Raw genomic sequence first — 12,433 nt, 5'->3', positions numbered from 1 at the left:
GTACCTCTTGCTAGTAGTGTTAGATAGCTTAATATGTGTTTATAACATGATTTAGTTGGCTAAATCATTAGATTTAGGAGTTTACTCCCCAAGGTGTTCTTGGGCGGTAAACTCCCGAAACAAAGCCTAACCTTTCCCTTGTATTATGCTACTACTTTGGACTCATGTATAAGTGTATTAGGGACAAGAAAACATCAAAGAATCACCCAAGTTTAAGAGTTCACGGCCCAAGAGGATCTTGGACCGTGAACTCCAAAATCATGCACAAAAGGGTGCTTTTAAGGCACCTAAAGCCTTAGGCATTTACATAGACTTGTTCCCATTTAATCAAGGGCCTTAAACACATCAAGAACACCCTTCAAAGTGAGTTCACGGCCCTAATAAGGTTCTTGGGCCGTGAACATCAAACAAAGGCACCAAAGTGTGCCAAAGGCCTTGATATGCTTGGAATAAAAGTTTGAGACCTATACTACATGTGAATAAGACTTGAAAGCATCAAAAACACCCATCCTTAAGAGTTTACGGCCGCAAACTCTAAGGGAAATGGCCTTAGGGCCGTAAACTCCTCAAAGGGGTGTTTCTATGCCTTAAACCCTTCCAAGAATTTAACCACCAAGTTGGAATAATTCTAGGGATCATTTGGGACTTCAAAACACAAAATATCACCAAGATTGTGAGTTCACGGCCGTAAACTCAAGATTTTACAATCGTGAACTCCATGTGTGATGATATTTAGAGAGTAAACTCAAGTATAGGGTCCTCTGGAACCCTAAACCCAAGTACCTTGTCCCACGATAGCTTAAATGCAATCCTTATGGCTTAAAACACTTATATAAAGTGTTTATTTTGTTCTAGGATGTCTTAACTTTATCAATTAGTAATTTAAGTCTAATTGAGTGCATATATGTGTGATTATATGTTCATTAGGATCGTAGTGTGTGTATAAGTCCTCACTTGACACCTAACAATCCTGCACCGTCCAGTTCATCTAAACTACCATCTACAGGTGAGTTCATACCCCTAATCAATGTTTTAAATGATTTTAAATGCTTTAATGGGGGAGTACAAGTAGAAAAAGCATGTTACTAAATCATCTATATGTATTTTATAACCGTGTTTTCATTCAACAGATTTCACATACTATAAAATGTGATGCATGAAATGGTTTTCTATCTTTAAAATACTTTGTTATCAGATGTATTACTTTCGAAATGTTTATCAAAATGACATCAAGTCACTTTTATATTTGTTCAAAACCCTTAGATGTCTTACAAAACCATTTTACATTCTTGAACTAAACTATGCATATACACTTATATTCTTATATATGTATTGATGTTATAGTTTTCATCTTTCATTTAGTTTCCCACACTCTTGTGTAGCAAGGGTGTATAAACCTACTTGAACAACCAATTACCTTTCAGTTAACTATCATAGGGATAGTTAGAAGATAACAAACATTATTCCTATTACAAGGAAATCACACAAGAGTCAATTCATTCATGAGTCTATACCAATACATTACTTGATACATGAGTACGTTTACATATGTTTACATGATACATGAACACGCTTACATGGGTACTTGTACTTAGAGTTACGAGGAAGATTTATTCGTACCTTCTGTGTAAATTTTCCTGCCCATCCCAGTTGAAGGGGGTGTCTAGACGAGACTAACCATTCCGGAACTCAGCTGTTAGCACCAGTGGGTGATGAACATCTACGGATGCCTACAGTTACTATCTATATTAGGAGATCGATATCGGGACTAACCCTCCCTCCACCCTGCTGCCGCTACAAAAGGTGAGGGGACAATCTTCGGATGTTCATTAGGGTATACCTTTCGCTTCGGTGATGTCGTGTTAATCATGGTCACCCAGGGATAACACTTACATGATTATGTTTTTTTTCCTGTTTACTTTATGTTGTGATACTTTCACATAAACAATGAGTTAGACTAAGTACTTTAGTACTAGTCAATAGAAGGAAAAACTATCATTTTACTTACAAAACATTCGGGTCTTGGTTGAAGACTACTTTACATACTATAGAAAATAAGGGATTTTCTAGGGCTTTTCATACTTATATCAACATTTTCATTTAAAGGTTTACATGACTTTTAAAACAGCTTTTCAAAGCAAGACAATGACACTTAAATACTTATGAATTCACCAGCTTTAAAGCTGATACTCTCTTTCAAAATAACTTGTATTCTCATGTCATCAGTAGACAGGTACGGAGGCCAGCTTTTGAGAAGACGGAGCAGACAGGTTTCGTCTTTTATTTTGATTGTATATTTTGGTGTCTTATTACAATGAAAGAACACACATGTATTAAAACTTTACTTATAATGCAATGGATGATGTTGTTGCTTGTTTACTATTTTACACTGTTGTGATACTGTACATGACGTCCTCCACCCCTGAACGTTTCCGCCGTTCGTGGTTTTGGGGTGTTGCACATGAAAGCTTTTTGAGAGATTATGTTAAGAATAAACCTCACAAATTTTATAGTTTTGTAGCAACCACTTTTATTATATTCACTTTTTTATTAGATTTGTATGTTGTACATTAACTCATTTTATTCAATATTGCTCTATCATGAGTATATTAGATTTATCATTAAAAAAAATCCTTCAAAGCTTTATTTTTTTACTGATTAATTTGTTTAATTTTAATCCCCAATATTAATTTCATGTATTGTAATACATTGATTTTATTTAATGTTATTGTTAAATACTAAAAAAAATACTACACATGTTTAAAAATAACAAATTAAATGAAGAACTTTATCATAAATTTCGTTGAAATATTGATAAATTAGTTCATTATTTTTTTTAAAGTGATAATATGATCTAGAGAAACCAAATATGCTCTTACCTTTTGTCTCAGACAAATGTAAAAATCAAAAGAATAGACTAAGAAATAACTAATGCATTTCACATGTCATTATTATATATAAAATAAAGAAAAATCAAAAGAATAGACTAAAAGATAATTAATGCCTTTCATATATATATATATATATATATATATATATATATATATATATATATATATATATATATATATTAGTTTATATAAAATAAAGATAAAGATGGGTAGTAACAAAAAAGGGGTGGATGTATCATCATCTTTTAGCAACTCAGACACCTCATCACCTGTTAATATCTCGTTATTGGATCAGTCAAGAATAAGTTCGATTTGGTGGTCAATGTAGACATTCATTCTTAGCTTGTTCTTATCCATGTAATCATTTTCCATAAAGTCAAAATAATCAACATCATTGTCGATTCTTCTAATACCCTCTTATGAGTACTACAATAGTAGAAATTACCACAGCTTCGTCTTGTCAGCTTTGAAACCCACAACACAAATTCTCTATAGTTCATGCCACCAAAATCCACCTCACGAATGGACATACTCATGGGGTCTAAGTACAATAACGGGTTTGGTGCAAACATTCCATTGTAGTGAAAATCTACAGTGAGATACTTACAGTTAGGTGATTCCATTGTAGTGTCTACAGGGGACGATTTCGATTTCGAGTCCTCGTTTAGATCACTCATCCTTTCATCCTCACCTGACACCTCCATTCTCAAAGCCATCACTCCTCCTCCAGAAGACTACCGAGCACCACCATCTGTCGTCCTCACAATGACTACCGGAATACTGGATTCTACTCCTCTGTACCAAACGAAAACCATCACCGCCTTTTGCCCTAATACCCTGTAATCGTAATTTTGTCGCTTCTTAAAGTGGTTAACTAAGGATGTTGTAAAATCATTGCTTTTTTCTCATGATGTCTCCATATTAGAACAATAGAAAACACTCCATAAATCTTCCAGGTACTATTTTGCTTTATATATATTACAATTGCTTGATGACCAATGAATTGCATTTTAGGGATTTGCATATGATGTTTGATCTCCTACGAGAAGAGGCAAATTTCGTAAACTTTGACTTCACCTAAACTAAAACTGATTCTGATTTAAGAAATTATCAAAGAATATATGTGAAATGTCACTCTTGTATGTTTCAGCCTGTCATATCTGCTTCCAATCTAGTGTATTCCCAAACTATTAAATGTTGATTAGTTTAAGTTTCATCACATTATCTAGCATAATCAACCTAATTACTTTGTGCAACAGGTTGCTGGATGGTGTTTATTTTGATAATATATATAATAAAAAAAGTTAAAATCATGTTGCAACAGGTTGCTGGATGGTGTTTATGGTGCCGCCGAATTCACTTTTTATTAATCTCAATTATATAATTGCTTAAACCAATTTCATCATATTGAAATTTGAGGAATCTACAATTTGCACGTCTACCATCATTCAAATGACACAAGGTAGCTCAAATAAATATAAGTTCTGTAATATTAATGGGGAATGGATATGAGGCGTAACAAAGGAGGCACATCAGACTAGCTTGAGGTTTGGTAATATTGATTAAGAAATGTAAACCATAGGAGGTTGTGATGTTGAAGAATATGTGATAAGATCTTATGAAAGATGATACGCATCACAGTAATCGAAATATGTGAAGGGTATTTTTGTGGAGAAAAAAAAAGATTGATGCGTGTTCTACTTTGTTCCACTCTTTTGGGTGGGACTAAAATGTAGGCAATTAGTTCCATTTGGACTTGGTTAAAACCACTTTTTGTTCTTGTTCCAACCTTTCCTAACACCCTCTAAAAAGTTGTTATGTTCTGTTCCGCTCACCAAACGCTACCTAATAGAATACGGTTGACCTTTTTTTTTTTTTTTTTTTTTTTTCAATTTCAACTTTACTCATTTTTTATATTGTAGTAGTCTTATATACACAAATTTATGTGGTGTTCACTTTACACAAGGCAATCAAATATCAATAGATGGTAATTTTGCACCTTTAGCATCAATTTGCAAACTTTTCTTCCTAACTTTTAACCAATCAATTCTTTGAAGTAGTTATGTAATAGTCATTTTCCTAATTTTGATTGTGGTTATCCAACTTTAGGTTGATTGTGATTATCAAAAATTCTTTGTGTTTGATGATTTGTAATTCTACTCGCAATGCCATGTAATAAATAAATAAATAAATAATTAACTTGGTAATTAGTTGCTGTTCTCCAAATTAACTTTTCCTCTAATTGGTAAAAGCTTGTAAAAATGTTGTTATCACGGGTATCACAATAAGGTACATTGCCCATTTTGGCAAAAGAAGAAAAGTAGGTTGCTATTTCTAGCAATTTGCTTGTTTTCATACAACACATTTCAAATAAATCTATATACAACCAATATCCAAGCAAAAATACTAAAACAAAACTATATTTGGTATTTACTGCATCAAAGTACACCCTAATTGAATCAATACACTGTTCATCCACCGTTCATTCCAAATGTCCTGAAATTGTTTGGAATTTTGTCATATCCTTTAATGTCTCTAGAATCGAATGTCTTCCACAACCTCCATCCTGGTGCAGCATATTTAGCTGACTTGCCTCTCTCCCATTAAGCCCTAATGTGAACAAGGAAGTAGGGAAAATATTTGCAAAAGTTTAGGATATGTAGACTTACATCATCCTTATTATACTAATAACCAATTATACTAAAAATTATGAACTCAATATAGTAAGAAAAGGATAGCCACACAAAAAAAACAGTTAATCATGCTATACAGAGTTTGACCATATTTTTATCAAAACAGAAACAGTTTTACTATCCAAATATGATGTCCAAATAAAAGGTCAAATTCTCTGTATTAAAGTCCAAAAATCGTACACAATTCCGTAATGTTTTCTAGTAATTCTTTCAACATGCACAAGTTTACTGGAAGCCATTATTAACAAAAACTACATGACAACCAAAAAAAACACAAAGATGTGGTGCAATGAAGATTACATAATACAGTCGCAACCAATAAATATATACATATCATCTTAATGGTAAAAGTTCTACAAAACCCGAAAACTATTCAAATACTGCACTTATAGTTTTTTCTTATTTTTGTACTAGTTTTGATGGTTAGTTCAATATTAAAATAGTATTATCAACAAACCAAAACAAACAAGTCTCAAAATTAATGTTACTAATACTTTGGGATAGTTATCAAAAAATAAAAAATATACGGAAATTGAAAATCTTACTTAATAAGTAATATTGCATTTATCAACAAAAAAACATAAAAGAATTTGTGATGTTTATCATAAGAGATGGGATGTAATACCTATGAAATCCAAAGAGGGAAACAAGTTGTATAACCCTCTTTCACATTTGTTAAGAAACAATGATTATAATAACGTAATCAAAATGAATTAACCAGTTTTATGTAAGAGACATGGATGATGGTAAATTAGACGACATACCTATTGTAGCTGATTACATCTATTGTCACATTTGATGGGTCGTAAATGGTCTTAAGATCTCCAAGCTTTGGGCAATGCCGAATACTAAGTGTTTTAAGGCATGGGAGGTGTGGTAAGACCTCTGAAAATGATTCCACTTCCGTAAAACCAACGAGCGATAGAGAAACAAGAGATGGTGGAAGAAGAAAAGATGATGATGATGATGATGATGATGATGGATTAGTAATAGTATTATTCTTCACATCCTCTGCCACTGCAAATGAATCCACTCCTGAATCTTCACCAAATAACCACAGATCAACTAGTGAGGTAGGAAAATTCTGCAGGCCCCACTCTGACATGGGCTTATTTAAGCATCCTATCGTGAGTTTAGTCAAATTAGGAGGCCACACCCCACAAGGAAAGGAGTAGTCCATACTTGGACATTGACTTATCTCCAGTTCTTCCAAAGATGTGAGACTTTGAAAATGCTCATGAGGAAATGACTTTAGATTCTTGCAAAATCTGATTTCAAGAGATGTTAGGCAAGACATGGGGAGAAAACCACAACCTGTGACTGGAATGGGATTGGGTTGTAATTGTACGTTATCACAATCACTAACTATCGATTCAGTAAGAGGGGATGGGTGCTCCTGCATTGCTGAGAAGGTCAAGGATGTCATTGAATCACAACTACCTATATGCAACCTCTCAACAGTATGTGTACAGTTGTAACTCTCCAATGTCTCACAGCTATAAAATATCACAGATTTAAGAGATTCCATGCTCATCCCAAAATTGTCCTCTTTCTCAGCTGATGAAACCAAGTTTTTACAATGAATTACTACCAACTTCTGTAAACTCACAAGACTCTTGCATGCCTCTGATTCTCGTTCCCACAAGTATCTCAGTTCATCACAACTATGAATATATAGATATTCAACTGCCCCAAGATGCACTAAATCTTTTCCATGTAGTTGAGTAAGTCCTTTAACATTCACCATTTTCAAACTAACAAGTGATGGGGACAAACCAACCATGCTTCTTAACACTGCTTCAGAACATTCTTCTATATGTAAAACCTGAAGTGAAGGTATCAGTCCGATGGACACTTCAGCTAGTTCAGGACAACATTTAATAGAGATCTCATGAAGACGAGGAAATGATCTAGGAGCTCCATGGTCATCACTACTATCAATCGACCATCTCTGCCAACCTTCCATATCCTTAAATGTCAGAACTTCAAGTGATGGAAATCCAATGCCAATAAAAGAACTTACAGGTGCAAGAAACTCAAAACCCACACTCTTCACCTCACTCATGCTTCCAACAACCAATTTCTTAAGAGACCCTAAACATCCAAGTGTTGGTAACTGTGTACTTCTACAACCATATAACGTAATCTCTGTTAACTGATCAAACGAGGGATCCCCGACCCAACTAGGAAATCTCGTTCCCTTGTTATTCAGAATGTAGAGGTTTCTTAACTTAGGATGGGGCCTTACTTCTTTAAGCACTTCATATTCAATCGTCTCATTCCGAGAATCATCAAACACATTATCACTCCATTTCATCTCCACAACTTCAAGACCCTTCTTTTGATGTAAGTTGGCATCCTTTGCTTCTATTGGATTTATCACTTTGTCTAGACCCATAATGGAAAGCCGGCCTTGAAGATCCGATAGGCCCTTAAGGTCAGATACTTTGAACCCGTTACCTTCTTCAATAAAGACCTTGGGTAGAGTTTGAAGGCTCGTCAACTGACTGATCCCTAAGGGCATCTTCTTCAAATTCGGAGTATTACTAAAGTCAAGATGTCGCAGGTTTATTAACTTTGCAACACTTTCTGGCAAGCTAGATAACTGATAACAGTAATGAAGCAACAAGGTCTGTAGATTATAAAGGTCACTCACTTGTTCCGGCACACATGTGATTAGAGTATAAGAAAAATTAAGGTACCGTAGATGCTTGAGACTACCAATGGATTCTGGTACCTTCGTGATTATCTGACTACCTCGGGACATGTGATTCAAGCCCATGACACTTAGCACCCTCAGGAATTGTAGTTCAAGAAGAACCTTGTCCAAAAAGCTGTTGCTCTCCAAACCATCTGACATGACTAAGAAAGTTCGCAAGTGTTTAGCTCTTTGTAATTCATTAAGCTTTCTGTATGATCCAGATCTTGGACCTACAAGTGAAAAGCGACGAACCTTATCAAAAGCTTCATTCATATCAGATGCATCCACCTCACCATCCAATCTAAAGGAAAACTCTCCTGCAACACTTGTGGCCAAGTCATTTATCAAGTCATGCATCGTATATCCTAACTCGTTCGTTGATTGTTGAAAAAAGGACCTTGATTTTAGCTCATCAAAATACTCATGACCCAAATTTTCCATTGACTTGTTTCCTTTTGATTGGGAGAAAAATCCTTCTGCCACCCACAATAGGACTAATTTATTTTTGTCAAACACATAGTCCTTGGGAATTAAGGAGCAATATGCAAACAACTGCTTCAGATGTGGAGGGAGATGATAGTAGCTTAGTTTTAGAGCCGGAAGAATCTTATTTCCATCATCAATATCCCATATCTCACTCTTCAACAACTCCTCCCATTTATCGTCATTTCGATTTCCCTTCAAGACCCTCCCAAGTGCTGTCAAAGCCAAAGGCAATCTACCACATTTCTGAACCATACCTTCACCAAACAACTTAAGTGTTGGATGTTTGTCAAAGTTTTTTTCTCCTAGCGCATGTTGAGCAAATCATGACAGTGCATCTTCATTTGACAAAACGCCTAGAGGGTAAGTTTCTTGCGAGTCCATCACTGATGCAACCCTGATACTCCTGGTTGTGACAATAACTCTACTTCCAGGTGCCCCTACAAGAAGAGGGCTCTGGAGGAGTTCCCACTTACTGTAGTCTTCATTCCAGACATCGTCTAAAACAAGTAAGAACCTCTTCTTTGAAAGTTTTTCTTTGAGGGCAACATGAAGCAGATCAAGATTAGCAAAATCTTCATTTTTCCCAGTTACTGCTTGGAAAATAGCCTTGCTAATGTTAGATACATCCAACTCTTCAGCAACGCAAACCCATGCTCTGAGTTGAAAGTGATCCTTCACTTTCTCATCATTGTATAAAAGTTTGGCAAGAGTGGTTTTGCCTATTCCACCCATACCAACTATTGACATTATGCTCACACTTTCATCACATTCTTCTTCCCCCAACAACTTCCCCATCAATGCCTCTTTATCCCCTTCCCGGCCCATGATTTTGGACTCATCAACCAGTGAATTTTGCTCCAACCGTTTCTCTGTAATATTTGACCTTTCAACATTCACCTTCAAACCCAAATCATTTTTCTGGTCAACAAGGTCATGCAATTTGGTGGTGATCTCATCTAGTTTAGAACTCATCTTCTGACCATACATAATGTTGTGAGGAGTGAAATTAGTACAACAATTTGGGACAAATTTCAATACATTACTAGTGCTGCTGTTGGCACTAGTTTCTCGATTCAACTTGCGTCGCAGAGCTTCTGTGGCCAAATCATCGAGTACATCGTCTATGTCGTAAGCCAAATCCCGGAGATCGTTCACCCACAGTTGGACAGCCCTCTCTTTTATCTGCTTCTGGCTTGCATCAGTAAGCACGGCTTGGATCAGGGACATGTTTTTCTTCCATTTTTTCAGTTGAGAATCGATTCCTTCCGATCGAGCCAGCTTCATCAAGTCACCGGAGATCAGCTTCTCACACAGCACAGTGAGGACTGCAGTAACAGCGATTTCAGCCATTGGAATTTGGAAAAAGGAAAGACAGTTTTTTTTTTTGAAGGTTTTGATTTCAAAGGATGAAAATTTGCAGAAGCAAAAGGGTTGACCGAATATAATGCAAATAAGTGCTGAACCTCATTCATAAGCAAAAGAGTTGACTTATATATTTTATAATAATAATAATTAAGTTACAGATATGATTGGGTGGCTCTTGGTTTAGATCCAATAAGACATTTATTTGCAATATCGATCCTTTATGAACAGGTCAACTTGAACAGCACGACTGTAAAATATATGAAAAATGACCATTCTGCCTTTATGTTCTTCATCAACTTCATCTCTTTCATTTCAATGTTCAAGTAGCATAATAAAACCCTTGAAATGTTCATATCTTTCCTCAATAAATCCTAATCAAATTCAACCAAAACCTATAAATTAAACCTAAAACTAATAAAAACTCAAACTCTAAATAAATCAAAGCTTTACTATCAGAAGAAAACCAAATGATATAATCATGTTCAACTGAATTTTTTATATTTGTTTTTGAAGCTCTAATATGCTTGGCAGCTTCCTGTTCTTTCACAATTGACGATTGATAAATAATAACACAAAGGGTAAACAAATTATCAGGATTTTCTTTTTCCTGCTGTGGCCTTGTGGTGGTATAGTAAATAAAGAAGGTTTAGAATGAGAAACAGAGATTGGAAAGTCAAATTAACATTAATAAATCATGGAGTCCCAAGAAGATTGGCAGCATAAAGAATCAATGGAGGTGGTGATACCGCGATACGATTCCGCCAGAATGATTTTCACTATAGTGTTCTTCAAAAAATAGAAATAAGTATGCTGAGAACAGGAAGTGTAAGCGTCTTCAATATCTCTCAATTTTACACTGATTTCCCTCCCCGCGATACAAATTTCTCCTGAACTCAGCCCTAAGAATTGCTCTCGATCCTCATCTCATCCCGTGTTTCTTTCAGACGAATTCCCCCTATCTTTCCGGCCTTTCCGCCAGTGGAAGCAAAGTTAAGGGCATAGCTGGCGAAATCGCATCAACGTCGATAGCTCAGCCGCAAAAGAACCATGTGCGTTGTAATCTGGGGTTCATTCAAAATGGAGTGCAGCAGTACCAACGATCTGAACTCGGTGACGTAAAGCCAAACTTTTATGTTTGTAAGGTGTGCGTTTGTTTTTTTGTACCGCTCCAAACTGCTGCAGCCTCTAGGTTTCCCACAATGTTTGTAAGCCACACTTGTTCATTTTCCCACAATTTCATTTAGTCGGCAACATGTGTTTTTACCATAAAAGTATAGTTTGTTTTCACGTCCAAAGAATCGTGTTATATTTGGGATTATTTATTTATTTTTATTCTTTAATATTTCATTAATTAAAAATAAAAATATCATACATTGCATAACTTAAAAAAAACCTAAAAATTTAGAAAAACAAATTAGAAACATAAAACCTACAACTTAAAAAAAAAAAAAAAAACCTCAAATGATTAAAAACTTGAAGAAAAAAAAACTATAAATTAGCCACGATTGGCCTAATGTTTTTTCACTTCCTCCTTCATTACCAAAATAACTTAAAGTTCATCCTCGGTTATATTCAACGTGTCCACCGCTAGTATTCGCATGTCGATGTCCCTTTGTTTCCGAAGCTCTCTTTCAGAAGCAAGTTGCAAAATCTTGTTCATTCTATTTTTTATATCCTTCATATCGGCCTCTATTTCTTTCGACTATCTGAATCTCACGCGTTGTCTTTGCTTTTGCTTTTTGCTTTGTCTTTTTACATTGGTCGGGAAGGTGGTGAAACTGGAACATGTTCATCTTCATTCAAATCGAAACTGGAACATGTTCATCTTCATTCAAATCGAATTGACACACAAGCATCTGATGTAGTGTGGTTAGATTCAGATGTTCTGTTGCGTTTTTGAACCACTTTCAATATGCTCCTCTGATGTTTTGTTGTTTTGCCATTTATTGTTATCTTTCACAAAATTCCAAATTTCAAGAAACTTGAAAGCCTTCACGTTTTCTTTTTAATACACTTTCGGCGCTTTCTGCAAAATCACATGATCACTTTCTCCACTTTTCCATTGACCTTTCATGTTGGTATATAAATCATTAAACAACATGACTTCCTTGTTCATCTTCCCCCATTTCGAATACATTTGTTGTTTTGAACAATAGTCTCCACGATTTATTCTTTTGTGGAACCTATGTAAAACCCGAATCCAAAAACAGTTGTGTTTTTGATCTTTTCCAATCGTCTCATATTCCGAAATATCAATTCATGATTGTGCCAACACTAACACTTCTAGGGGTTCCCAA

The 12,433-nt window shown here is 35.3% G+C and overlaps 1 long non-coding RNA gene and 1 pseudogene across 2 annotated transcripts; one reads left to right on the top strand and one right to left on the bottom strand.

The window, feature by feature from the left end:
• Positions 1 to 3,141: 3,141 nt before the first annotated feature.
• On the top strand, positions 3,142 to 4,895 carry LOC145042543 (uncharacterized). The gene is made up of 2 exons (XR_013680685.1): positions 3,142 to 3,847; positions 4,216 to 4,895. It is a non-coding gene; the product is annotated as an uncharacterized LOC145042543 (long non-coding RNA).
• Positions 4,896 to 5,222: 327 nt separating this feature from the next.
• LOC145010171 (putative disease resistance RPP13-like protein 1) lies at positions 5,223 to 10,447 on the bottom strand (annotated as a pseudogene). The gene is made up of 3 exons (XR_013663866.1): positions 10,363 to 10,447; positions 6,349 to 10,234; positions 5,223 to 5,501 (listed from the first exon to the last, which is right to left on the bottom strand). The product of XR_013663866.1 is annotated as a putative disease resistance RPP13-like protein 1 (transcript).
• Between the last annotated feature and the right edge of the window lie 1,986 nt (positions 10,448 to 12,433).

The sequence above is a fragment of the Lactuca saligna genome, chromosome 1, assembly GCF_052625555.1.
Source record: "Lactuca saligna cultivar CGN05327 chromosome 1, ASM5262555v1, whole genome shotgun sequence".
In the NCBI taxonomy this organism is placed as follows: domain Eukaryota; kingdom Viridiplantae; phylum Streptophyta; class Magnoliopsida; order Asterales; family Asteraceae; genus Lactuca; species Lactuca saligna.
The sequence above is the reverse complement of the archived record's forward strand: the minus strand, read 5'-3'. Positions and strand labels throughout refer to the sequence as shown.